This window comes from Arvicanthis niloticus, chromosome 27 (assembly GCF_011762505.2).
Source record: "Arvicanthis niloticus isolate mArvNil1 chromosome 27, mArvNil1.pat.X, whole genome shotgun sequence".
NCBI classification, from domain to species: Eukaryota; Metazoa; Chordata; class Mammalia; order Rodentia; family Muridae; genus Arvicanthis; species Arvicanthis niloticus.
Window position 1 is genome coordinate 21,212,643 of NC_133435.1, and position 27,603 is coordinate 21,240,245.

The 27,603-nt window shown below is 43.2% G+C and overlaps 1 protein-coding gene across 1 annotated transcript in view; it reads left to right on the forward strand.

Moving 5' to 3' along the window:
• Positions 1-167: 167 nt before the first annotated feature.
• The window catches only part of Wdfy3 (WD repeat and FYVE domain containing 3), a 223,789-nt gene continuing 196,353 nt past the window's right edge, over positions 168-27,603 (forward strand). Inside the window, 2 exon segments of the mRNA XM_076926347.1 lie at positions 168-306; positions 11,134-11,222. The gene's annotated coding sequence lies outside the window, so the exon portion shown is untranslated.

Sequence of the window (27,603 nt, forward strand, 5' to 3'; positions counted from 1 at the left end):
CGCAGGATGTCTGCGTTTGCCATTCTTTTCTGTAAAGTGCCTTTTCAGGGTAAGATCAACCCGAGTAGTTAATCAGTGACCACCCTTCTTGCTCTGTTGGCATCACGAGACTGTGAGAGTGCTGACATTTCCCAGTGCCGTCTTCAACAGGGAACTAGTGCGCACAGACAGAAGCAAGCTCTGCAGTGGGTGTGCTTCCTTGCACAATTTCTAGAAGGATGTGAGAAAGCACTTGGGGCCTGCGGTCCTAATGTCGCAGCTCTGGAGGCGAACCTGCAGTGTGGAGAGACAGAAAGCAAGGGAGAGGTATGGTGGTTAGGCCACTCCATGGTAAGTGTGAGTGTGAGTGTGAGTGAGCTTCAGCGCTCTTTCAGTTAACCTTGGCTGAGAAAGGGACTACATGGGAATTCTGTGGTGACTAAGCAGGGGCAAAAGCTGCTCTAGGGTGTTACTATCAGGAGTTACTTAGTTATTGTTGAGACAGAGTCTCAGCCTTGGTCCAGACTGGATTTAGAGCTCCTGCTTCCTGCCTCAGCCTCCAGGTGTTGATTACAGGTCTGTTCTTCCACACTGAGGGAGGAAAAGGGTGGGGGATGGGCAGCAGTTTTTTGTTCTGTTAACTGCTTACACTTTAAAAAGAGACATAGCCCTGTCAGCAGGCATCTTTTTTGTTTGTTTGATTCATGTTTGTTTGCAACAAGGTTTTGTAGTTCAGCCCAGGCTGGCTTGGAACTCTTGACAGTGCTCCTGCCTCAGCAATGCACCAGAGCACCAGGTGCTAAGCGGTCGGGTTGTGTGCAATTTTTCCTGTGGAAGAAAACCCAGATGCAAGCTGACATACCCCAGTAAGTGTCAGAGCTGGGGTAGAAACAGGCTGGGCCGTAAGCATGCAGTGCCAGTGTGATTGTTTCTTGGTATTTTACAGCTTAAAATATGGCAGCTTTTTTTTTCCTGCGTGATGGAGGGAAAAATGTATTTGGAGAAAGATGAGTGGTCCTGGCTGCACTCTAGTGACCAGTAAGGAAGTACATAGTGACTGAAGCCCTCAAGTGTCTGTCTTCACAAATCTCAAACCAGTCCACTCCAGACTTGATAACTTGGTCTCTGCTAGTGTTTTCGATTATAAGGGCCATATCCCTAGCAGGCCAGCTCAATTCTTTATTCCCCAGAGACTTTCTTGGTTTTCCAGACTCAGGGTACAGAGGCAGCTTTCCCTTAATAGTCAGGGAAGGCAGCCCACCCAATTCCTTCGTGTGCTTCCTTCTCTTATCTCTGTATGTGGTGGCATGTTATCCCTTTTGGAATTGAAGATGGTTTTGTTGGTAAAGTGTCTGTTGTGTAGGAGTTGGGGTGTCACGTTGGGTCCTAGTATCAGTGTGAAAGAGTAGGCACCAAAATAAGGGCAATAATCCCAGCATTAGCAAAGGGAACAGGAGCCCAAGGCCAGGTTGGCCAACTGGTCTACCTTCATCAGTGAGCACTAGGTTCTATGGGGGACCTTCCACAAGATAGATAGGTAGGTAGGTAGATAGATAGGTAGATAGATGCCACTAGATAGATAGACAATAGACAGACAGACAGACAGACAGATATAGATAGATAGATAGACAGACAGACAGACTGACAAGGCACCCATTATTGACCTCTGGACTCTGCACACAACAATTACTATGTACCCTTGCACCAAACACATGCTTGTTTGCTTGCTTTCTTTTAAACTGAGTTGATATTTTGATATTTGTCTGATACCAGTTTGTCACATGTTTCACAAATGTTTTCTCCCAGTTTATAGCTTCTTAATTATGTAAGTGCTTTTTAAAGAGTAGACATTGTTAATTTTGGTGGTCCAAAGTCAGGGTGCTAAGGGTGTGAGAAAGCTGGCCACCCCTGCATCTGTAGTTGGGCGACAGAGATGAATTCCAGTGCTGCCTTTCTCCTTCCTCCCTTTTTTGTTTAGACTAGGACCCAGCCCTGGTATGGTGCCACCCACATTGAGGGTGAGTCTCCCCAGCTCAATTAAACCTTTCTAGAAACACCCCATGTGTGGAACACCTAGAGGTGTGTTTCATGGTGATTCTAAGTCCAGCCAAGATGGCAGGGAAGATGTGCCTCCACAGCCCTACCACTTGTCAGCTTGATGCTTTATATCCCAACGTTACACCCTGGCCACTAAGTTTCCTTTTTATCTCATGATGTCAAATTCTCTTAGACCACCTCCAGAGTCCTCACAGCCTTTGCCAATCCCAATACTGTTCAGAAGTCTCTTCTGAAACTTGAGCTCATCTCTTAATGATGAGTCCCTATTAAATGTGAACAGGGGACATACATCTAATGCACACAGTAAACATTCCCACCTCAAAAGAGATGTAATGGGCAGATAGCACGGAAACACTGGGCCAAAGCAAAACCTAAACACACTGGGTAATACCAAACAATGCTGCTCTGTATCTGGTCACTGGGCTTGACACTGCAATTATCTGGACTCCAGCAGCCATAGGCGACTGAGTCCTCTAGCTTTGCCGCCCACTATAAGGAGCATCTCTGACACTTGATGTCTGCAGCTTTCCCTCAGAGGATATCCCATGGCTGTGGAGTGTCAGAGATACACCACATTAACAGTCAGACTTGTGAACCACTGGGTAATTCTGGCTGGTTTTTTTGTTTGTTTGTTTGTTTGTTTTGTTTTTTTGAGACAAGGTCTCATTCTGTATCCCAGGCTGCATAATTCTATTGTGTCCTGGGTTTCTGCTTTCATTGCTGGAGACTGGTGACTTTGTTTTTCCTTTACTGTTTATACCTTTAAATTCGTACATGAGTTTTGGTTCGCTGATATTTTGTTGAAGGTTCTTGATGTGTGAATGCCCAGGGCATTGTTTCCAGTCATCTCTTCTCCTACTGTCTAGCTTTGGTGTCATGGCATTGTCGCTGTGCAAGGTGATTTGTAGAGCTCATCAGACTGGATAGAAGGGTAGTGTGAACAAACATTTAGAGACTATGCTGTCACTTATATAAGTAAGAAGGGAAACAAAGGTACATGCATCTGCTTGAATTTATCAAAGATGGACTAAAGGGCAGTGTTGTCAAAAGTTTATGGAAGGGAGTGGCATTTCAAGTTATACCTTTTTATGTAGTTTAGGCTCTTTCAAGCCCAAACTCATACTTTTAATATTTAAGATGAAAATGGGCGTCAGGAAAATGCTAAATTGCCAAAACAAGTGAACTAGGTTTTATTTTAAATGAGTACTGTGCCCACATTCAAGAATGAATCTAAGTTACTTATTAACATTGTGTGGGAGCATTTACCCTCAGTTTGAATGGAGGTGGAGGGCCAGAAGTCCTGAACTCTTTCTAGTGTATTTACTTTTTGCACTTACGTGGACACATTGAGGATTGAGTTTTGAAGTTGTTGAAATAAAGGTTTCCTTGAGAAAGGAGAGATGTATAATATGGGATAGGAGAAGGCAAAAATAAATCTTTTGGGGATGAATTGGAGTTAAAGATACTAGTTTATTCATTATTTTTAAAACCAGTATATATCCATATTATATATAATATAATATGAATATAATATATAATATAATAATTCATATTATATATAATACATATTACACATATACACACACATAATAAAAATCCATACCATAATAAACTGGCCAATAAGCAAATAAGTGGGGAAGGGGGCTCTTGCTTAAGTAGGACTCAAGTTTAAGAGCTGGAGGCTGTCACTGTCACTTTGTAGCCAATTAGGACGGCTAGTGATGATTACTGGTGTCAAGGATCAAAACAAAACCAGGGGTCACTGACCAGGAACATAGACTCTCATAGTCTTAAAGCATTTCCCCACTGTCTTAGTTTGGGTTTTATTGCTGTGAAGAGACACCATGACCACGGTAACTTTTATAAAGGAAAACATTCAACTGGGGCTGGCTTACAGGTTCAGAAGTTCAATCCATTATCATCAAGGTGGGAAACATGACAGCATCCAGGCAGACGTGGTGCTGGAGGAGCTGAGAGTTCTACATGTTCATCTGCAGGCAGCAAAAGGAGACAGTGTGCCACACTGGGCATGGCTTGAGTATAGAAGACCTCAAAGCTCACCCCCACAGTGAAACAAGTCCTCTGACAAAGCCACACCTACTCTAACAAGGCCACACCTCCTAATAGTGCCACTCCCTGTAGACCGTGTATTCAAACACATGAGTCTATGGGGGCCATACCTGTTCAAGCCATCACACCCACAGATTGTATTATTAGTTGCAAGAAATAAGGTAGAAATTATAAGATCCAGCAACAATATGGAACTGATGGTGACTGTGTGGCTGTAGTTATGACATCCCAAAGGGGCACATCCTCATCTATGCCCAAAGTGGCATGACCTCAGATTAGGAGGAACAGTTATGCAAATCGTAAATCAGGAACGTTGTACTTTTTATAAAGGAGCAGATGAGGGGAGGGCTGCATTTTCTGAGTAAGCAAGCACTGTAAGTGACGAAGGCTGCAGAGTGAGCCTTGTTCACAGATAAGGATGAACTAGCAATACAGTGCTTTATCTTACATGGCATGACAGACTGAGAGCAAATGCTGTAGAGGACAGTAGTGGATCAGTTGAGAAATTTGACCACACAGACCAAGAAATGATAAAGGTTTTATAATGACTTCAATCAGCCAGAGTTGATGGCTGCGATTTGTCTATAGAGGAAAGTACCTACCTGTAAAGAAATGCACAGTCTAGTGTAGAAGCCAAGGAGTGTGATGCCTATGGTACATGTGATTTATCCTGCGTGGGCAAGGGGATGGTTAGAGGTGGCTGAGGACAGATTAACACAAATTAAAAGGGGTTACTTATAATAGCCAAACCTGGGTATGATTGTGCTTTTTGTGTTCTTTGAATAGCTCCTGTAAAGTTTGAAATTATTTCCAAGCAAAATATTTAAAACATTAAAAAACAATCTGGCCTTTATTTTAGACTGTTCTCATCTACAAAGACCTTGTTTCTCTGTCTGGAGTCGGGGTTTGGAATGAGCATTTTTACAATATTTCCCTCTGTCTTGGTGTTGCAAGCCACCCTTGTCAAATGCGGCAGCGGTTAGTGGAAAATAAGCCATTCTGTGAGCTGTAAAGCCTCAGTGTGGGGGGTGGGTTCTACCAGTGTGACTAAGGTCACACCTGCTATAGCAAGTGCTCTCCTCAGGATTGCCACTATCTCATATTTTAAAGACACTTTAGAATGATTACACTTAAAAAGTACCATGATTATCCAGATTATTTCCTTTTATAAGTTTAGACCTTTTATTGCCCCAATAGTGACAAGTAGCTCATTAGCTGCCGCTTCTGCTGTCTTCTCTCCTCTTCTAGGCACTGACGATGTAACACTACACAAACCAAGTTTCTGCTCTCATGGAGTTTAGATTTTATGTGTGTTGGAGGAAGGGAAAGTTAGGAAGAGCAAGTAGAAATCAGCTGGTAATGTTGGAGAAATATCCAAGAAGGGATCTAGCGAATGCCGGGGCAGACTCAGAAAGAATACCCAGGAGGCATTTGAGCAATGACTTTTGGATAGGAAGGAAAGACTGTGAAGAAATAATGTCTCATAAAGACGCCTGTAGACAGAGCAGCAAGTGGAAAGGCCATGAGACGTGATGTGCCCAGTCTGCAGGAAGTGTGAGCAAGTAGTGGGAAGTGGTGTCAGGAGCTCAGCGGGTGTCACATTGGGTCTTTTATGACCCTTTTGGTCCCTGCCGTGAGGCAGTGAGAGGGTCACTGTGAGACAGGGGTGTTCTTTACATTGTACGGTGTAGGCCGTGTGGTCTGATCATCCTCACTGCTTTCATGAGAAGGGACTGGAGTAGAGTCATGTAGACATCGGTAGGTCAGTTCCTAAGCTTTGGTAGAAACTCCAGAGAGAGACGATGACACAGACTCTGAGACGCACAGGTACTGCGTATGTGAAGGGAAGTAGTTAAGAGTCTGGTTGTACTTTGGGAACAAATCGGTAGTAGCATTTGCTGATGAAGTGTAGGGAATGGACAAGAACCAGGATTTCTGTGGTTGGGAAGAGGGGGAATCAGTCGAGGAGATGGGGAGGCAGTTGCCATGGGTAGGATCAAACCGAGAATGAGCGGCAGGGAAGTGAAGCCTGCCAGAGTGCAGCAAGTCATGCCAGGTGCTGTCCATAGCTCAAGAGATGTAGGGTCTGACTGGTCTTTAGAACCCACGCTGTAGGTGATGGCGCACCTCTGAGTTGCAGTGGTGTGGTGCTGGGGAGAAATCTAACAGGAGGGCATTCAGCCTGAATGAGAGGTTTCTAGCCAGCAGCAGAAGTACATGTTAGTGATGTTTGACCTACATGTGGATGTAGTCACCTACAGGGAAGTGTAGGGAAATGGTTGTTTATCAGCTAGTAATTGGAGAGCTGTCTGCCAATAGTTGTTGTTTTATTGGGAGGAGACAGATGTGGGACTTAACAGCACTGCTCCTCCTTAGCTGCAGGCTGACATCTGCAGTGGTAGACAGAGGTTAGACCGGCTGGGACCTGAGCAGATACAGTGGGAGGTGGGTGCTCTCAGCTCCTGCAGCCCATGTCTGATGGTCTGTGAGATCAGGTCAGCATGTGGAGGGACACAGATTTCATGTGCCTCTTTCATTTGTCCCCTTCCTGCTTTTCATTTTGTGATCTGGCAGGTGTCCCAGAAGAGCCATGGGAGGCTATAAAATTGCTTATTAAAAGTTCTTTTAGAAAATGGGCATTTTGTTATTATTTAATGCTCCATTTTATTTAAACCCAGAGACCCTTGAAAACTGCTAAAGACTGAGAAACAGTATTTTTTTTTTCCATTGATCTACAAACTATGAAGAGTTTAATTGATTTTAAGCCTCTTAGACTTTGCTCGGTAGAAGCCCTGTGTTTAGTAACACAGGGTTTAGTGAGACAGAGGTGCGGCTAACACTTTAGCTAAGTCTGGAGTTCAGGTGACTGCTTCTAATTTATATAATTTAGTTTTGAAATTCAGATTTTTCATGTATGAACATTTGTGCATTTAAAAATACTTAGCCTTTGACATCGTACCAGATTTATCCTAAGTTAGAGGCAGACAAAGCACAATATAAATATATGTACATTTATAAGGGTCTAAGTGGAAATTCTGTCTAACTTGTGGCCCGTTTAGAACTTGACACCTTGAAATTGTGTACAGTTGTAATGCACCTACATCATTTCTTTTTTTTCTTTTTTTTTTTTTTTTTTTTTTTTTTTTTTTTTTTTTTTTTTTTTTTTTTTTTTGGTTTTTCGAGACAGAGTTTCACTGTATAGCCTTTGGCTGTCCTGGAACCCACTCGGTAGACCAGGCTGGCCTCGAACTCAGAAACCCGCCTGCCTCTGCCTCCCAAGTGCTGGGATTAAAGGCGTGCGCCACCACCGCCCGGCTACATCATTTCTAAGCATTGCTTTTGGCCGAACTTCCATTGAAATGAAAGTTTAGAAGGCTCCATCAGCTGTATGGTATTTTATGTCTGCACATCACAGTATCTGTAGATTGCATGCTGCTCCGAAGGATGGCTTGAGAAAAACATTGGCGCTCTGGCTTGCTGTTTGCACTTGCCTGGCTTCCTGCTCCTTCTACTACTTATCTGATATCTGCTTGGGCCTGGCCACTGAGAACTGGCCAAACCAGATAATCTGCACCCAAAGCATGTGTAAGAGAAGAACAACAACTCAGTAAGAAAGTGAGCAAAAGATCGGGAGAGGCCTTTCGCCAAAGGGAAAGCACGAATTAGCCAATAAATGGGGTAGAATGTGAACCATCGTTAATGAGCAAGAAGAGTGCAGTTGAATCCATTTTATATCCTAAAAGTAAGAAAGTGAACTGGTGTGGCTAAATATGAACTGTTATTGCTCATGAGAGCGTAATTGCCAAGCACACTATGGGGATGCATTTGGTATCATGAAAATTGAATGGGCAAGTCTTGGAAATGTAATATTGAATGAAAGTATTAAGTCGTATAAGACAAGACCTGTTTGATGTCACTGACTTATATTCTTGAGTTGGGTCAGTTACCTAGATGGTCTGTTTTTGTTTGTTTGTATGAGGCAGGGTCTCATGTGGTCTAGGCTAGCTTCCAGTTTGCTGTGTAGCTGAGGAAGGCCTCCACCTCCCTAGCTGCCGCCTCCGCCGCCGATGGATGTGCTTCACTGGATCTCACTGTAGAATGACCCTGTGCTCTGTAAACGGCCCCCAGTGTAGTTACTAGCTCTTCAGTTAAAAATGTCAGATTTTTGTTTTGCTATTATACACATATATGCTGGGAAAGTGCTGGTACTAGTCTCCTGTTCCACGTGTCAAAATTTCTCTGAAATGTGTGCCTAAGAACTAAGGCGAATGTGTATATTTAATTTTCATTCGTTAGGATTGAGAGGCATGAGCCTGGTGATGTTCATGTTATTGTTTTGCTTTGGATGTAACTAAATATTTGCAAATAATTGTTGTAGGTAGCAAATAATATTTTGAAGATATAATTAAGACTGGGCTATTGTTCTCTTAGTAGAGTACTTGCCTAGCATTTATAAATGTTGGGAATGGAAATGGTTGTTTTGTTTTGTTTGTTTGTTTTTTTTCGAGACAGGGTTTCTCTGTGTAGCCCTGGCTGTCCTGGAACTCACTCTGTAGACCAGGCCTGCCTCTGTCTCCCAAGTGCTGGGATTAACGGCGTGCGCCACCAGCCACCACTCGGGAATGGAAATGTTAAATCTTGTAAGACAAAAGCTGTTTGATATGGTTTTTATGGACTTGTTTATAGAATCCCCAGCACTCCATAGATTGTGGTGGCTCACGCCTATAATCCTAGCACTTCAGAGGTGGACACAGCAGGATCAGCTACATAATGAGTTCAAGCCCAGCCTATGCTACATAAGACCTTATAATTAAGCCATACTCTGAAGACAGAATTTAGGCCACATGTCATCATTTCTGGTTTTCCCCCTACTGGCATTTGTATTCCCAATACTGCTATTAGGTTGCTGGTTTAAAGGCCTCTTCCTCAGTAAGCTTATGTGTGTGTGTGTGTCTGTGTGTGTGTGTCTACTGTCTGATATAGCATACGACTAAGACTGGTCAAAGATGCGGTAACAGTATTTTAAAGAGTAACATTTATTATTTGTGCCTGTCTGTGGGGGAGGGGTGCCTGTGTGATATGGCATGCTGTCCTAGTTAGGGTTTCCATTGCTGTGAAGAGACACCATGACCAAGGCAACTCTTATAGAAAACACTTACTTGGGGCTGGCTTACAGTTTCTGAGGTTCAGTCCATTATTAGCATGGCAGGAAACATGGCAGTGTCCAGGCAGGCATGGAGCTGGAGGAGCTGAAAGTTCTACATCTTGATCTGAAAGGAGCCAGAAGGAGACTGATTCTTCTTCACTGGACGGAGCCTGAGCACTAGGAACCCTCAAAGCCCGCCTACACAGTGGCACACTTCCTCCAACAAGGCCACACCTCCGAATAGTGCTACTTCCCATGGGCCAAGTATATTCAAATGACCACACATGCTAATGGAAGTCAGAGGACAGCTTGTAAGAACTGGCTCTCTCCTTCCACCATGTGGGCTCCAGGGATCAAACTCAGATCATCAAGTTTAGGGACAAGGTGCCTTTCTTTCTAACTTTACCTTCTAATTAATTAAACACCAGCCAAGCTTGGTTGGCATAATGGTCATGCCTATAATACCAATACTTAGTTCAGGCTGGATTGGGTTACACAAGACCTTGTCTCAACAAATAAACACAAATAAAAACCATAGCAACAATAAAAAAACAGCAAAGAAGTGAGATACTTGTCACAACTAGGTTATTTTTGGATAGGTATTTAAATGATAACTAACTGATTTTGTTTGAATTGTTATGATTAAAGAGTTTAACAAAGTTTTTGACCCAAACTAGTCATATGCAGGAAAACAGAATGCTGGTAACTATGACAGGGCCTCTGTAGGTACAGAATACTGGCCAAGAGTAAGAATGGAGTTAGAGGCTCTGCTGGAATTAGTGCTGGGTATTCATTCATTCCTGAAGACGGGAGACTTGAGACCAAGGAAGTAATTGGTTAAAACTGGAAAGTTTCTGGAGCAGAACTGATTTTGTACAGAGTCTAGACTCTGTATCCATGTGTTAGGGCTCTTCTACAGAAATATGGGCTCACAAATAAGAGAGGCACTCAGATAGTCTGTGTGTGGCATGGGCCGAGTGTGACCCGCAAAGGAGGATGGGGATTTTCTGATTTTAAATTTGCACACATATATTCAGCTTGGTTTACCTTCTGATGATTGACAAGCACATCTAGAGAAATACTGTTTGGGTTTTTTTCCTCCCTGATGGGGGAGACACTGTGCTCTGTGTTATGCTCCCATGGGCTGGAGCTGGGGTTAGGGCTGCCCTGACCCTCACCGTGGTGCTGGCACTCTGTCTTGACATAACTTTTCCAGGTCTCAGCTTCTTCACCAGCAAAAGAAGCCAAACTCGGTGATTTGGAGTGAATACTATAATTGATCTACTTTTCATGGATTTTTTTTTTAAAGCAAATTAGCTCTATTTCTTTTTTAAAAGTTTCTTTTTACATTTTATATATTCATTGTGTATGTGCGTGTGCACGTGCACACACGGGTTCCATGGTAATCTTGTGGAGGTCAGAGGAAGATTTTCAGGAATCAGTTCTTTCCTTCCACCGTGTAAGTTCCAGGGTTCAAACAGGTTGTGGTTGTCAGGCTTGGTGGCAAGCACTCTTACACACTGAGCCATCTTGCTGGCTCACAGGTTGGGCCTTTTGTTTTTGTTTTTAAGGATTATTTATTTATTTACTTATTTTATGTATATATGAGTACATTGTAGCTGTCTTCAGACACACCAGAAGAGGGCATCAGATCCCATTGCAGATGGTTGTGAGCCACCTTGTGGTTGCTGGGAATTGAACTCAGGGCCTCTGGAAGAGCAGCCAGGACTCTTAACCACTGAGCCATCTCTCCAGCCCCATCGAGGATTGTTTTAAAAGCAGTTTATCTGCCTGAAGTAGTGTGATCTCAGGTGTTAAGGAAGCAGAGGGTTGACTGGTATGCTGAACACAAGCTAAGTCCTGCCTTTTCTTTCTCACAGGTGTAACACTTCTCGACATCTGCTTCAGGAAGAAAGTGCCTGTCATTCCTGTCTCTGCAGATTCATGCCAGCCCAGCATACAGCGTCAGGTCAGTTGTAGGACTTTATAAGTCTCTTCATAAAGAAACAAGGGATAGAATCCTTGAGACACATCATGTATACAGAGCTGGGATTCAGAAGAGCCAGGTTTCCATCCCGCTTCGTCCCTGAGAGCTGGGTCAACTAGGGAAAGACACATTTTCTCTTCATGGCAGTTAATGTTCTCACTCAAACTGGGCATCTTGGAATTCACTATCTTCGGCTACAATTCTGCCTTTAAATCATCAGTGTTTTTATCATGGGTACCTGTAAATGACAAAATTATGTGTTAGAAACATTTCCTTTATCTCTTTCCTTGAAAATACCATTGAGTTTTGATGAACCAGCACACCAGAAAACAAAATTAGAGCAGATTGGTAGTGCGCTTACCTTGAGAAGCTTCACAGCCTAGCAATGTGACCCACCCACTGCAGTGCTTCAGCCACTCAGTTGCCTGTCCTGTCACTCACTGACAGGGGCTGAGGCTCTCTGCCTCTGTTCATCATCAGAGAATATTATACCATCACTGGCCCTGGGAAAGATCAGAATTCAAACTCAAAAGCAAGGTTTTTAGGAGGTGTGTACTGTTTGAGCCTTGGTGAAGTCAGCAGCAGGCCACTGGGACCATCTGTACTTCAAGGCGCAGGCCTCTGTAATCAGCCGTGTGTTGTCCCCACCAGGTTGAGTGGAAAATGGCATTGTGAAGTGCTTGTGAGTCCCTTAACTGTGGGGTTCCATTTTAACTGTGGGCTTTTCTTTTTTTCATGGCTTTCAAGTCCCTCGGTAATGGTCTTTACTTAAGAGATGGTGCCTTTTGGGGCCATGGCAGTTCTCTGCTGGTTGAAAACCCCTCCAGTGAAATTTGCTTAACCGAAAAGGGTGAGGCATCAGGCTTTTGGGAGTGTTCCAGACCCAGATCCATGGCCAGAAATACAGCCAGGTTTCGCAATGGCGACCCAGGGGCTTAAGCACAGAGGTTCCCAGTTCTCAGCAAAGGGAACCTCTGTACACACAGGTCTTTCCCTGTCCTCTGCACACACGTGTGCACATTTCCTTGACCTCTGCACATACATGTGCACCTGTCCGCTGCATAGACAGGTGCTTTCCTGTCCTCTAAACACATAGGTGTTTGTGTCCCTGTTCTCTGCACATGCCGTGTCTTTTCCTGTCTCCGACACCTCAGTGTCCTCCCATCCTTTGTGACAAAAGCTTGCTTAGCCACTCCGCCCAAGCTGTGTCTTAGTGTCGACTCCCCTGGCAGGCTTTTCTACCACGTACTAACCAGCCTACATTTCCCAGAGTCCAGTATTTCTCACCCGCCCCGGGCAGGCTTAGGGGAGGGGCATTTAAAACCTCACCTTGGGCTTTGTTGAAGCCTAGTCTCTAAAAATCACCTGACTTCTCCCTTCCCATGTGCAGGTTGTTAGCCTGCCAGTGCTGCTCCAGCAGACACATTCTGAAAGTTCAGTGGGACAGTGCATGCTGACATTCAATCCCCAGTACCAACTGAAGAAACTTAAAACCTTCAGGGAAGGAGCTCAAGAAATTCCAGGTAAATTTGTGAATACATATACTGACTGGGAAGCTGAAGGTGGCAGATGTAAGAAGCTTTTATAATCAGAAAAACAGGGGTGAAATAAGATTGCATTGCTAATGCTTTTAGAGTTTTTAGTTATAATTTATTTTTCCTTAATTTTAAGAAACAATGGTTAAAATTTAGGACCCAGGAGGACTAGATGAGTCTTGCTTGGTGGTAGAACACCCGCCTGGCATGGTTAAGGCCTTGAGTTTGGTCTTCTTCACTGTAGATAAACTAATGCCACTAAGTAGGTAAATAATTTAAGACTTAGGAGTATTGATAATCTTCATCATACCTTTATCTCTTGCTGAGAAACTTGGTGTAATTTTTCCCTTTTCTGTAGGCTTTGAGTAATGTCTTATTTGCACGCTACCTCACTGAACTGAATTTTAAATTCATAGCACTCTCCACGATAGGATACTTATTTAGAGAGCAAAGTCCATTGACCTCTGCTAGTCAATGAGAATCAACCCCCGTAGAGTGTCCCTGATGATACGAGTGGAAACCCAGAAGCCCCAAACTATTTTCTTCCTTCCACTGTCTGTCTGGTGACTTTCCTGAGCTCTTCTCATTTTCTCAGCAGAAATATGGCTTCCTTACTGGTTGTTAACAGAAATGTCAGATGCCATGGCTGCTCACAGGCAGCCTGGCAGAGTCCATGAAAGGGAAAAGGAGCAGAAGAGATGGAGGCCTCATGGCCTTGTTAAGGATTCGAGCTTGTCCTTTTTCCCTGAGAACTGAGTTTTTGTTTGTTTGTTTGTTTGTTTGTTTTGTAAATTCACTTTATATCCTGATCACAGCCCCCACCCCTTTTCCCAGTTTCTACCCTTACACATTCTTCTTCTCATTGTCCCCTCCCCTTCTCAGAGAGGGAGGAGGCCCCTTTGGGTATCACCCTACCCTGAGGTATAGCGGACTGGACTCATCCTCCCCCACTGAGGCCCAACCAGGCAGTCCAGGTAGGGGAAGGGGATCCAGTGGCAGAGAACAGAGACCAAGACAGCTCCCACTCCACTTGTTAGGGAACCCATGCGAAGACTAAGCTGAATAATATCTGCACATGTACAACTGTACAGCTCCTGCGTGCTCCTTGGTTGGTGGCCCAGGCTCTTGAGAGCCTTCATGGTGATTCCCCTCTCTTTGGTAGGAATCTCATCTAGGGTCACCCCCATAGATTTCCCATATCCTCCTGTCCCTGGCCTCTAACTAGTCAACAGAGATATCCTCCATGCCCTCCCCCCTTTTCATTCTCACTCCCAGCCTCTCTCACGATCCTCAGCCCTGTTCCCCTCTTTACCCCTTCCCTACCCAGTTTCCTCTCTCCACCTTCTTTTTTCTTAAAAGATTTATTTATTTTATGTATATGAGTGCACTGTAGCTGTCTTCAGACACAGCAGAAGAGGGCATCAGTTCCCATTACAGATGGTTGTGAGCCACCATGCGGTTGCTGGGAATTGAACTCAGGACCTCTGGAAGAACAGTCAGTGTGCTTAACTGCTGAGCCATCTCTCCAGCCTCTCTCGCTACCTTACTATCCATTTTCTTTGGGTCTGTGGATTGCAGCATGGCTAGCCTGTACTTTATGGCTAATATCCACTTATAAGTGAATACATACCATATGTGTGTTTGTGGCTCTGGGTTACCTCACTCAGGATGATGTTTTCAAGTTCCATCCATTTGCCTGCAAAATTCAAGAATCTTTGTTTTTAATGGCTGAATAGTATTCCATTATGTACATGTACCACATTTTCTTTATCCACTGCTGGACTATTTTACCAGGGCCTTTGCTAAAAACACTTGGATGTATTAATATGGTTGTAAGATGTCTGTGGCTGCTTAGGGGCCTCCTGAGGGAGCTAATCTTTGAAAAAAAAAAAATGTATCTGTTGGTAAGTAAAGAGAAGGGAGAAATTTAGGAGGAGGAAGTCTCCCCCACCCAAATACTTTGACCTAATTTGGTCAGGCATCAGACATGTGCCCAAACACTTTTTTTTTCTTTATATAATAAAAAAAGGAAGCCTGCTTTGCCTTTAGGAGTGTATGGACACTTGTAAACTCGGTGCCTGGAGGCCACAGTTGCAAGTGTGGGGTCAGCCTGAACTACTAGGGAGATCCTGTCAGAAAGAAAAGAAAGAACAACCACAAATGAATCCTCATGCAAGTTCTTAGCAAAACAGATGATACAGAAGAGAGATAGGCGAAGAGAGCTAGGCATCTAGGCATTGGGAAGTCTGTGAAACATGACCTCTCCAGGGGACTTTTGTGCATGCATTGAAGGAGGAACCTCAAAAAAACTGGCCTAGGCTCACCCTTCAAATGCCCAGGTTCAAGATCCTGGGAATGCACAGATAGTGTATATGAAAACAGGGGTGCAAATGGTCAGAGAAAGGTGAAGTCATGTATATGACTTTATGATATATGCATATGTATATATAACATACACACACACACATATATATATACAGTTATCTAATATTTTTATATCAAAATAATGCTATCTTATTTTCTAGTTCAAGAGATATCTTTATGAACCTCACAGGTATGAATATTCACCTCTGCCCAAGTTTTGATTTAAAAGTTAACATTTAAAGAGCAGAGTTAAAATTTGGCTTAGTTAAAAAAGTAAATCTTACCTTCTCCATTAGTTAGTAGATAAGCCTTGTGTTTTGCCATGCATGTGTATGTTTACATATCTTTGAGGGAAAGCTACTAAAAGTTTTCCAGAAAGCAAGCAATCCCACTTGAAAAAATGGCTCATGGCAGGCTGGAAAGAGGGCGAATCTTAGCCACACAGGACAGTGAGTGTCTGTGATGACAGATTGGGAGGTGGGGAAAGGAGAATTCCTGTGAGCTGCGGTCTGGGGTATACAGTAGCACATAACAAAGACACTGTCTCACACAAGACAGAGGGCAGGTGCTATCCCTAGAGCTGTCCTTTGCTGTATGGATGCTGACACACACACACACACACACACACACACACATAGATATACATACACACACATACACATAGATATACATACACATATACATACACAGACACGCATATACATATACACACATACATATGCACACACATACACTCCTATGTACACACATATACACATATATACACATATACACACATACATATACACCATATACACTCATGTACACACATATACACATAGATATACATACGCACAGACACACATATACATATATACACATATACATATGTATACACATATACTCCTATGTACACACATATATACACATATACATACACACATATACATCCATACATATACACACATACACACTCATGTATACACATATACATATAGATATACATACACATATACATACATACATACACACACACACACACACAGTGGATTAAGAGAAAAAAGAATGCATTGTGCTTGTCTGTGGGGTCTCCCCACACTTAGCTCCTCTAGGAATCAGTGAGTACATTTTCATGTGGGCTTATCTTTATCTTCTCTGTTTCTTGGATCATGCTTTTCAGTATTTTTCATTTCTTGCACCTGCTGAAAAATGGCCTATTCAAAGAATTTAGTTTGATAATGTCACATTTATATTTGAAATCCACCCACTTTATCTGAATAGCAGCTAATGGTAATAAAAGCAGTATTATTAGCAGGTTCCACTTACTGTTTCTTTTCTTTCCATGCACTTCTCCATTTATTCTTCCTAACAAATATATTCCAGTATTGTTATTCTAATATTCTGTAGGGAGGCAATGGCTCCAGCGCTCACTCCGCAACTGCTTGGGAATCACAGGGAAAACATCTCACTTTCCCTCTTTTTTGACTCTAAAAGGGCATAAAGCATTTTGACTGTGTATGTGTTTGAATTTAGTACTTAAAGATGGTCTTTAATGTAATAACCTATGGATGGTCATTATATTAAACATGGGCTTCAAACGTCTTATTCTGTTGACGAGAACAATTACAAATTCTTTATAGGGAAGTGTTTTGTATCTGTTCTGACTCTAGATGGGGTTAAATTCTCTCTGAAGAGAGAACCTCCTGACTTGAAACTGAGTCTCCGGCAGACCAGACCCGGGTCGTATTTTGGTATTTAGTGTGTTTAGTTTACTCTGTAGGCAGACAGGTGTCCACACTTAGCTTTCTCTGTAGACAGTGCATGTACGAGACAGGATCTCACTTGGTGGTCCTTGTAGATTTCAAACTTGTGATCCTCCTGTGTGCTGGGATTACTGGCTTGTGCCTCCACGCCTGGCTTTGGAGAGTTACTTTGAAAACAATTATCTTAGTGCCAAATATTACAGGTCTCCAGCACAGGAAGTGCTGCCCGGCTGCCAATGTCGGGATGCCTTAGGTGTCTGTCCCTTTGTTTCTGTTCCAGTGTTGCTTGTACTCTTGGTTTTGTCTCTTCCTGCTGATGGCTCAGCTTTCTTAGCGTGTTCTGTGTCTGAGTGTGAAGGCCAACTAGACAATTACTTGGTTGTTCTAAAGGATGTTCAGTAGCCATTCTCAAAGGAGCCCATTTGGTAGGAGAGAGGAGCCATGGCCTGGTTCTGAGGGGGTCTGGTAGCCATTCTCAGAAGAGTCCAGTTTAGTGTTCATGCAGGAGTTTGCTCTGTGGAGCAGGGCGGGGAAGGAGGATTCTCTATGACGCTGTGTCGGGAAGACAGCGAATATGTTCCTCTAGTAACTACGGAGGGAACTGAGAGATTTGTCCTTGAAAGAAAACCTTTGAGATTTAAGTTCAAAACTGTCTCAAGGTTATTAATTGAAGGTAGCTCTTTGCGTTTTCTTGCATTTGTGGGTGTCGGGTTTGTGCTAGGCTTTATTTCTGTAGCTCTTCTTTATGAGTCTGAATGAGAATGCATTCTAAATCTTCCAGTACAAACAGGTGTCTAGCTGCATGAATGATCCAGTCTTACTTATAACTCTGTTAAAGACACAGTAGGCCCTCAAGTAGATCAAACCTGCTTTGTCTGACAGATACAGCAAAACTGTGTGTAACTTTGTCATCCTTTTGTGTACCCAAGCACTGATACTACACTGCAGGTGGGAGTCACAGGCTAGCCTTCAGGAGTTGCCTCTTTCCAGCCACTGTGTGGATTCTGAAGCTCAAGCTGGGGTTATCAGATGGTAGTAAGTTCCCTTACCCTCTGAGCCATGCTACCCTGTGAACTCTGCCTGCATGCTTTACCTGAGTCCTGGGTCTAGAACGTTTGGACTTTTTGAGAATTAGAAAACAACTCACAATATAATCAATAGATAAGGTTGTAAGATATTGTAAGTAATTTACGTTTTATAAAAACATAATTTAGTCCTATAACTTTTGGTTTTCCTTGCTGAGACACTCCAGCGAACACTGTAATAGTGTATGCATTAAGGAGAGATGTGTACAGCTCAGCCACACACCTTCATCCATGTGACAGTTACCTGCCTCTGTGGTAGAGAGTTTCTGTAGTGTTGGTGGAGTCACATGCATTTGTTTACACAAGGGAAAGAGAGCGCAGTCATAGTCTAATTTATGCTTCTCAGTTTTACCCTGACTCAAATGGTAAGCCATTGTGTGAGTAAGCAGTGAGCACTTAGCAGGAAGTTTCCTCCACTCTTCCAGGAGCACTGGAAATGGAACCCAGGGACACAGCTCAATAGCAGAGTCCGAGGGTCCGAGCGAGGCACTCCACCCAGCCATGCCCCAGTCCCAGGGTCCTAGGCACTCCACCCAGCCATGCCCCAGCCCCAGGGTCCTAGGCACACCACCCAGCCATGTCCCAGCCCCAGGGTCCTAGGCACACCACCCAGCCATGTCCCCGTCCCAGAGTCCGAGGCACACCACCCAGCCATGTCCCAGTCCCAGGGTCTGAGGCATACCACCCAGCCATGCCCCACCCAGTCCCAGGGTCCGAGGCACACCACCCAGCCATGCCCCAGTCCCAGGGTCCAAGGCAAAACGCAGCCATGCCCAGCTTTCTTTCCTCCATTGTAACGATGACCTTTTGGAGATAGTTGAGGACTAATTCTTATAGAAATCCATATTCTTTATTTGTTTCTTCCTGGAGTCTGCCTAGGGAGGTGAGAAAATATCTCTGTCTTAGGAGCAGGAAGCCACATGAGATTAAAAAAAAAAAAAAAAAAAGTCCCAGGCAATTGGCTAGCAACAGAGTAGTTACAGCTTGACTGAGGTTAACGATCAACAGGTGAGGTTTCTCTCAGGTTAATGAAGCAGAGTGAGGGAGTGCAGCGAGTTGGGGTCAGCGTGATTTTTGTTCGGAAGGCAAGAGACATTTTGCCAGTTTGTCAAAAGGGCCCTTTTTCTCTGTGAGTGCACAGGTAAAAATATTTTGCATTGCTTCTTGCAGATTTTCAGGGACATATTCAGAGTCCTACTTACTTTGACTTGGTGGTTGTGTGGCCATGCAGTAATGGGGTGAGATTTAGAACCAGATCCTGCTTGTAATCTGGTTTCTATGGGTGTTGGTAAGCAACCCTGTTCAGGCCCGAAGCCTTGTGCCACTTCCTTCTTGTGGGGAGAAAGCCCTGGTGTAGGCCACCAGACTGCCCCCAAGTCAGCTTCCCTGATGCTGGCACAGTGACCTGTGGCTGCCTAACTTCATTCTCCTGTTAGGAAATTAGTAAAGTTCTCCCCAGTTTGTAAAACTAAAGATAGTCCTCACAGCTGGGTCTAAGCATCAAAAAATGAATACAAATAGGACTGATACTGTCTATGTCACTTGATCCTTGTTGGGATTAACAGGCTAATTTGTGAAAGATGCTGAAAGTGGACTTGAGATAGAGCAGCTACTTGGACCAAGTGAAGCAGTCAGATGTGAAGTCCCTGTGCTGAGAGTTTAGGCCCGCACAGAAGACGGTGCGGATGCCTAGGCAGTAAAGACGTGAGCTGTTCGAGACCATCATCCACATCAGAGAAGTCTCTGCGTAATGGCGTACGTAGTAAGTGTGGCTATGAGCTGCACAGGGACTTCATCCACATTGCAAGAAGTCTCTGAGTGATGATGCTCTGAGAGAGACCCACAGTGTGTGCTAGAGAGTGATGTTTCCTTCAGAAAACCATTGGAAGAGAGCAGAGTGGGTAGTTGGGAACGACACGTGGAGGGTGTGTTCCTGTGTGGAGTGACGGTCCCTTTGATCTCGGTGTAGACTGCTAAGGTTGGAGGGCCTGCACAGCTGTGTTCATTCGTAGCCTCTCAATGCATTCCTTTTGATGTTGCTTAGAGGGATTTGTTTATTTTTTAAGCATTTTTGTAAAAACAAAATAATCTTGTCACAGTATTTGCAGCTTGACAGTATGCAGGAGTAATGCCTGCTCGCGGGGCTAAGGAGCCAACTGACATTTTATTTTATGATGCTTAGACCCAGCTGTGAAAACAGTCTTTAGTTTCATGAATTACAATGGACTTTACTAAATATCGCATTGTCTTTTCCCTTGTAAGGAGACAAAATTTCAGCTCCATCATCGTCTGGTGGGGGGCTGGGCCAGATGATTAAATTGAAAACAGACAGGCTAACCCAGCTGGGTGCCATTGCTATGGATGTGGGAAGGAGAACAATTGACTTTGCCGCTGAGGTTTTCATCTTGGATTGGCTGGCTGCTCTGCTGCTCTGGGCTGTGCCAAGGGGGCCACCATAAGAAGGAAAATGGACCAGGTCTGGTTCTATGGCAGCCAACAAGTAGATGGGAAGGCAGGAAGGGGCAGGAGTCCTTCAAAGACACGCCCATAGTGACCCACGACTCCTAGACAGGCTTTACCTCCTGATATTTCCCCCTTTCTCAAGTAGAGTCACCAGCTGGATACTTAGCCTGTCTGTCACACATGTGCCCGCTGGGGACGTTGGCTATTGAAGTGATAACATGTCACATGGTGCAGAAAATAAGGGGACATTTGATATTAAAGTTATGTTACATGCTGCAAGAAATAAGGAAATATTTCAGAAAGAAATAAAGGGCCGGAGAAGAACATGGAATGGAATAGAACATTTATGTAATAAGTTGAACAGAAAGTTAAGTTTAGAGAATCTGATGAAGGCAGAATGGTTTGTTTCCATGAAGTCATTATCTGGGGAGAGGCATAGCTAGGACAAGGGCAGGACCGCAGTGTTGTCTGCACTGTTTTACCAACGTTGTAAAGTTCTCATTCTTCATGATAAGGTCTAGGTCCTTCTAGTAGAACGTTAGCCACACCTAGTGGCTCACACCTGCAAACAATCATAGGATTCTAGAAGTTGAGGCAGGAGGATTACTACAAATTAAACTACAACCTAGAGTAGTCTAAATAATTTTAAATTTGAAAAAGAATGGTCCCCATAGGCTCATATATTTGAATGCTTAGTTATCAGGGAGTGGCACTGTCTGAGAAGGATTAAGAGACATGGCCATGCTGGACTGGACTAGCCTTGTTGGAGGAAGTGTGTCTGTAGAGATGGGTTTTAAGGTTGCAAAAGCTCACACTGGGCCCAACCTTTTGTTTCTCTCAGCTGTGGACTGGGATGTAGCTCTCAGCTCCTAGTCCAGGGCCCTGTGTGCCACCATGCTCTCCTAACCCCGCAATGATGATAATGGACTAAACCTCTGAGGAAGCCCCCAGTTAAAAGCTTTCTTTTGTAAGGGTTACCTGGGTCATGGTGTGTTTTCACAGCAATACAACAGTGACTAAGACAACTACATAATGAGTTCCAGGCCAGTCTGGGTTACAGTGGGGACCCCGTCTTAATCTGTCAATCGGTCAATTAATAGAAAGGGGACAGCGTGGAACAGTGTATTTTGAGTGACTTATTTTTTTTTAATATTATTTATTTTTATTATACAATTACACTATAGCTGTCTTCAGACATACACCAGAAGAGGGTATCAGACCCCATTGCAGATGGTTGTAAGCCACCATGTGGTTGCTGGGGTTTTGAAACTCATGACCTCTGGAAGAACAGTCAGTGTTCTTAACCGCTGAGCCATCTCTCCAGCCCGAGTGACTTATTTTTAACTTTCCACATCCAAAGACCAGTATGGTTTCTCTCTCCCCCAAGAGGAGAGGCCCTAAAGAGGAAGAAGCTCTCAGCAGCTTCCAGCTAAGTGGAAGTTAGGTTCAACACGTCCACTTTGGGCTCCTTTTAGTTGTTCAAGCAGTCTGTTAGAAAAGTAAGTTAAATGGTGTGGCTGCATATAAAATTCTGTGTTGTGTTCCATTTTGTTTTTAACAGACGCATATTTGCATGCTCCGACCTTTAGAAATCCAAGCAAGGGCTAAAGTGGAACTGAGAGGATCTTTGACCTCCCCCCTCCCATGATATATAATTTAGGTTAAAGACTGAAAGACAAATGCTTGTCTTATGAAAATACTCACCAAAGCAGGAATTATGTGAAATCTGTGGAGAGCAGTCACATCGTGGGTTACGGGATCTTCATACTTGTATCCAGCTCACTAGTTCTTTCCCTGTGTGAACTGGAGATCTACCCTTGTCCTGAGGAGCTGAGACTTCTATCAGATCTTGGCGTATGTTGTGATTAACATTCTTAGGCATGGAACATCAAGGAAATATTTATGCTTATAAAATATTCCAATAGTTCCTCATGGAAGTTACTTGAACCTGTTTACTGTTATCCAAAATCAGTGGGGTCCTACAAACCAGATACAGGTACGTCTTCCAACCTTTCGTACTCTCAACAAGTCTAAGTTTGTGCGTATGTAGCTTCAGTCGTATATAGTAGTGTGTTAATTCCCTGAACTGGGAAACTACACATCTGCAATGTGAAAGCAGCAGAGACAGCCTTTCAGTTCCCACAGAACATGTCGATAGGACTGTCCCATGTCACTTCTGAGGTATTGGAGAATGATAAAATGTGGCTTTTCAAAGCCAGCCTTTATGATGCAGCATTTCCTGTGAGGCCTTTACACCAGAGAGTTCCTGAGTCAAGGTAGCCTGTGCTGCATGGTGAATTCCAAGCCAGTTTTGCTACCTAGTGAGACCTGGTCTCCAACAAAACAGTAGTTTTCCCTGATTGTGTCCAGTTGGCTTGTCTGTAGGACCGAGAGGGCGCGTTAATTCTTAGGATACTGCCTTGTTAAATAGAGGAGGGGCTGCCGATCGGTGTAATCTGACAGGACAGACTTCTCTGGCATCCTCCGTGTTTGCTGCCGCTTTTCCTTCCCTAGTCTGCATCTCTCCTCTCCAATTTTCCTTCCCCTTTCTTCTCTGTGTTTTCTCCCTCTCTTCCCAGAGTTCTGTCCCCTGTTATCTGTGAAGGAAAGCACCACTGAGCTGCTTCACAGTCGCTGCCTTAAGCCTGGTTCCCAGAGGCCAGCACAGTGGCTGAGCAGGAGGCCCTTGCCTTGAAGCCTGACAAATGGGGAGTTCAGTCCCTGGAGCCCCCATGGTGGAAGGCAGGGGACTAGCTCCTGTGAGTTGTCCTTGACCTGCTCGTACACAAAGACACTCACACACATGCTCACTAAACAAATAAACAAGCAAGTGTAAAAGAAAACAAAAGATGGCCTCTGCAGCTGTCTCCTGCCTGAGCTCATGGTACCCATTGGGAAGTTACAAAAGTCCCTGGGGAGTAATATTTGAGAAATATTTGCATATTTCTCAAGATCCGGGAGGAGGAAGAACGATCTAAAACCACATCCATCTGTAATATATTTTGCCAGTGTAGTGACGTTTAAGTTCATATAGTAAGTTCTTTCCGGTCTATTTTCACCTGGTAAGCAACCTAGAAGAACCATGCTCAGATTTCATCTCACTGTGGAATGAAATGGGACTCTAAGCAGTGTGCAGGGTGACTCAGGGCCATGGCGAGTGGGTGACTGTAGTCCTCAGATGAAGTGCTCAGATCCTGGGCTGTGTGATAACAGAGGGAAACAAAAACCCCCCGACAGTGGGCAGCTTTCCCCGAGGGTACGATTTTGGGTGTGGGACTTGAAGGAAAGGGAGGGAAAGTGATAGTATTGCATAGTGTAGGTAGAGTGGAAGCTTCTTAGCTTGGCATTTGTTTGCTGCTGGACCCCAGAAACGGACCAGATCTGTTTCTGAGGTTGTCTTTCAGAAATAATTTCAAACATTATAGAGAAGTTACAAAAGATACTATAGAGAATACTGAGGGTTTATTTTTTTTTTTTATCTAGATTTGCATATTGTTGCCCTTTTCTTGCAGGGGATTTATTACTCATTTACGTATGAGTTCCATCAATACGTGACAGCCCTTTTGCTATATGTCTCAGTGTGGATTCTAAGAATGTAATCTCTTAATCAACAGGCTTCTGTGTGCCCAAGCCCATTATGTTACTTTATGTTTTTTCAATTTAAATACATCTTTATTTATTTTTTTATTAGTAACTTTTTAAAAAATGTTAATCAAAGGCTTTATAAGTTTGGTAATGCTCAATAACAAGATGCCCATACAATCAGAAGTGTAACCCAATACCCAACCTAGATATACCAACTATCTTTGACTGGCGGAGACACTCAAACATCTGCCTCCATGCCCCCACACCCCTGTCTCCTAGCTCCTCCTCTCCTTATTCCTCCTCTTCCTCTCCTTAGTCCTCCCACCTTAGCTCCTCCTATATATCACCCTTCCTGTTAAAATAAAACTTTTCTCTCAAAATACAATTAGAGTATAAACTATACCAATTTGTGTCAGTAAGGTACAAGATAAACCTAATACCCAGTCCATCATTTTGTTGACTAACCAGAACCTCTGTCATCTCTCCTAACTGAAAGACTTAGTTCTGAACCTGTCTTTTTTCTTGGCTTTAGAATGAATGTCAGCTGAAAACCATCCTCTCAAATATTTTCTTTCAAAGTAAATAGCTGGGATTGGCTATGAGACTATAAGTCTTCAACCCCATCAGAAATACAGAATGACTGAATTAACTGAAATTATGGGAAGCACAAAGCATAGCTTCTAAAACTTAGCCAATTTATAGAGACCTCCTGACACCTGGACAGTCCCTATACTACAAAATGTTGGAGCATCCAATCTTCAGCTTTCTGGCCAGGATCATCTGACAGACCTAGTGATGCAGAATTATTAAGGACTGATTACTCTGTCTTGGCAGATATAATCAGTTGACTATTCTGCAAGCCTGTCCTTTTCTGGACAGTAATTTGTCTGTAGATGAAAAGAGGCAATTCTTGCCTAGTGGCTTTCTCACCACAACTGGAGTAACTCCAAAGATGCTCAATTTCTTCTTAGAATTTAAGACAGGAAGCTGTCAGGAGCAGACAGGTCTCTAATCATAATGAACATTAATACAGAAATGTTTGTAATGTCAAGTCTGTGGACTTCTGACGTTTTGAAAACCAACTATTCATGTAAGGCAATCTGGACTGTTGTCTGGTAACTCCTCTCAGCTATTTCTAAATAAATAGAGAAAATACCCTAACAATAAACTCAGAGCCATGAATTTGCTATAGGCCTTTAACTCACAGACTAACCATCTCAAATCAGTTAAAAAGTTAAAGAAGGGCTGGGTCTAAGCCTTGTATTCCTAAATGTGTTATATAGGCACAATGTCTATGAAAGTAACAATATTAAACTCACTTTTATATCAATAAGAAACTCGTACCAATGAAAACCTTAAATTTGAAATCAAAGTAAATTTTGTACCATTTAAGAAATTATAACTTCGGCTTAATAATGATTATACAGATTTTACCAATAGGTTATGGCTATGCAATAACCCCTAGCTAATCCTCCCTGTTCCAACAAAACCACTACTTTCCCCTAGAAAGACAGCCTAATATTAACCACCTCAGTCCCCAAGCCCAGGGAGTAGGGGCGCCGACTCTTCATTAACTTCTTGAAGCTGATTACAGGTGTTGAGATATTAGAAGAGGGGCAGGGGGAAGAGTAAATTGATAAGCCTCTGACGCTGTGTCTTCACTGCATTCAGCTGAAATTCCAGGACATCAGAGGTTTGGGCAGGTGTGCTCAGCTTGCTTGATGAGTAGATACACCAAGGCTGTGTATTCTGCAATATACAATTCTCAAAACAAATTTTAGTATCAAGATAATTTTTTTGTTTGAATTCTAGAATCTAGTCTTCTGGCAGCCGACCTCTGTCATGTCTAATCCATATAATTCTGGGAGTTTCTATGAGGGTGTGCTCCCACCAATCCTCCCATTTCTGCCTCCCTGCTCTCAAATTCCCCAACACTAGGGAATTCAAACTTTCAGGCACCAAGGCCCTCCACTTCCACTGATGCCTGGCAAGGCCACCCTCAACTACCTATACGTAAGGTGAAGCCATGAGTCCCTTCCTTTGTGTTCTCGGGCTGGAGGTTTAAGAATGGCTACTCCAGCTTGTTTATAGGATCATTTGCTTGAAAATTTGTTTTCCAGACTTTTACTCTAAGGTAGTGTCTGTCTTGGTCACTGAGGTGGGTTTCCTGTATGCAGCAAAATGCTGGGTCCTGTTACGTATCCAGTCTGTTAGCCTATGTCTTTTTATTGAGGAGTTGAGTCCATTGATGTTAAGAGATATTAAGGAATAGTGATTGTTGCTTCCTGTTATTTTTGTTATTAGAGGTGGAATTATCTTTGTGTGGCTATCTTCTTTTGGATTTGTTGGAACAGGATTATTTTCTTGCTTTTTTCTGGGGTATAATTTCCCTCCTTGTATTGGAGCTTTCCTGCTATTATCCTTTGTAATGCTGGGTTTGTGGAAAGATATTGTGTAAATTTGGTTTTGTCATGGAATATCTTGGTGTCTCAATCTATGGTAATTGAGAGTTTTGCTGGGTATAGTAGTCTGGGCTGGCATTTGTGTTCTCTTAGGGTCTGTATGACATCTGGCATCTTCTCACTTTTATAGTGTCTGGTGAGAAATCTGGTGTAATTCTGATAGGTCTGCCTTTATATGTTACTTGGCCTTTTCCCCTTACTTGCACTTAATATTCTTTCTTTGTTTGTGCATTTGGTGTTTTGATTATTGTGTGATGGGAGGTATTTCTTTTCTTGTCTAGTCTATTTGGCGTTCTGTAGGCTTCTTGTATGTTTATGGGTAACTTGTTCTTTTGGTTAGGGAAGTTTTCTTCTATAATTTTGTTGAAGATATTATTGGCCCTTTAAGTTGGGAATCTTCACTCTCATCTATACCTATTATCCTTAGGTTTGGTCTTCTCATTGTGTCCTGGATTTCCTGGATATTTTGTGTTAAGAACTTTTTGCATTATGCATTTTCTTTGACAGTTGTGTCAATATTTTCTATGGTACCTTCTGCACCTGAGATTCTCTCTTCTATCTCTTGTATTCTGTTGGTGATGCTTGTGTCTATGACTCCTGATTTCTTTCCTAGGTTTTCTATCTCCAGGGTAGCCTCCCTTTGAGATTTCTTTATTGTTTCTACTTCCCTTTTTATGTCCTGGATGGTTTTGTTCAATTTCTTTACCTGTTTGGTTTGTTTGGTTGTGTTCTCTTATAATTCTTTTTTTTTTGGGGGGGGGGGGGGTTTGAGACAGGGTTCGTCTGTATAGCCTGGGCTGTCCTGGAACTCACTCTATAGACCAGGTCTCTTGTAATTCTTTAAGGGATTTTTGTGTTTCTCTTTAAGGGCTTCTACCTGTTTACCTGTGTTCTCCTCAAATTCTTTGAGAGTGTTATTTATGTCCTTCTTAAAGTCCTCTATCATCAACTTTAGAAGTGATAGTAAATCTGAATCTTGCTTTTCTAGTGATATGGGGAATTCAGGACTTTCTTGTGTTGGAGAACTAGGTTCTAGTGATGCAAGTACCCTGGGTTGCTGATGCTTATGTTTTTGCATTTGCCTTTCACCATCTGGATCTTCTTAGTGCTACCTGCAATCACTGTCT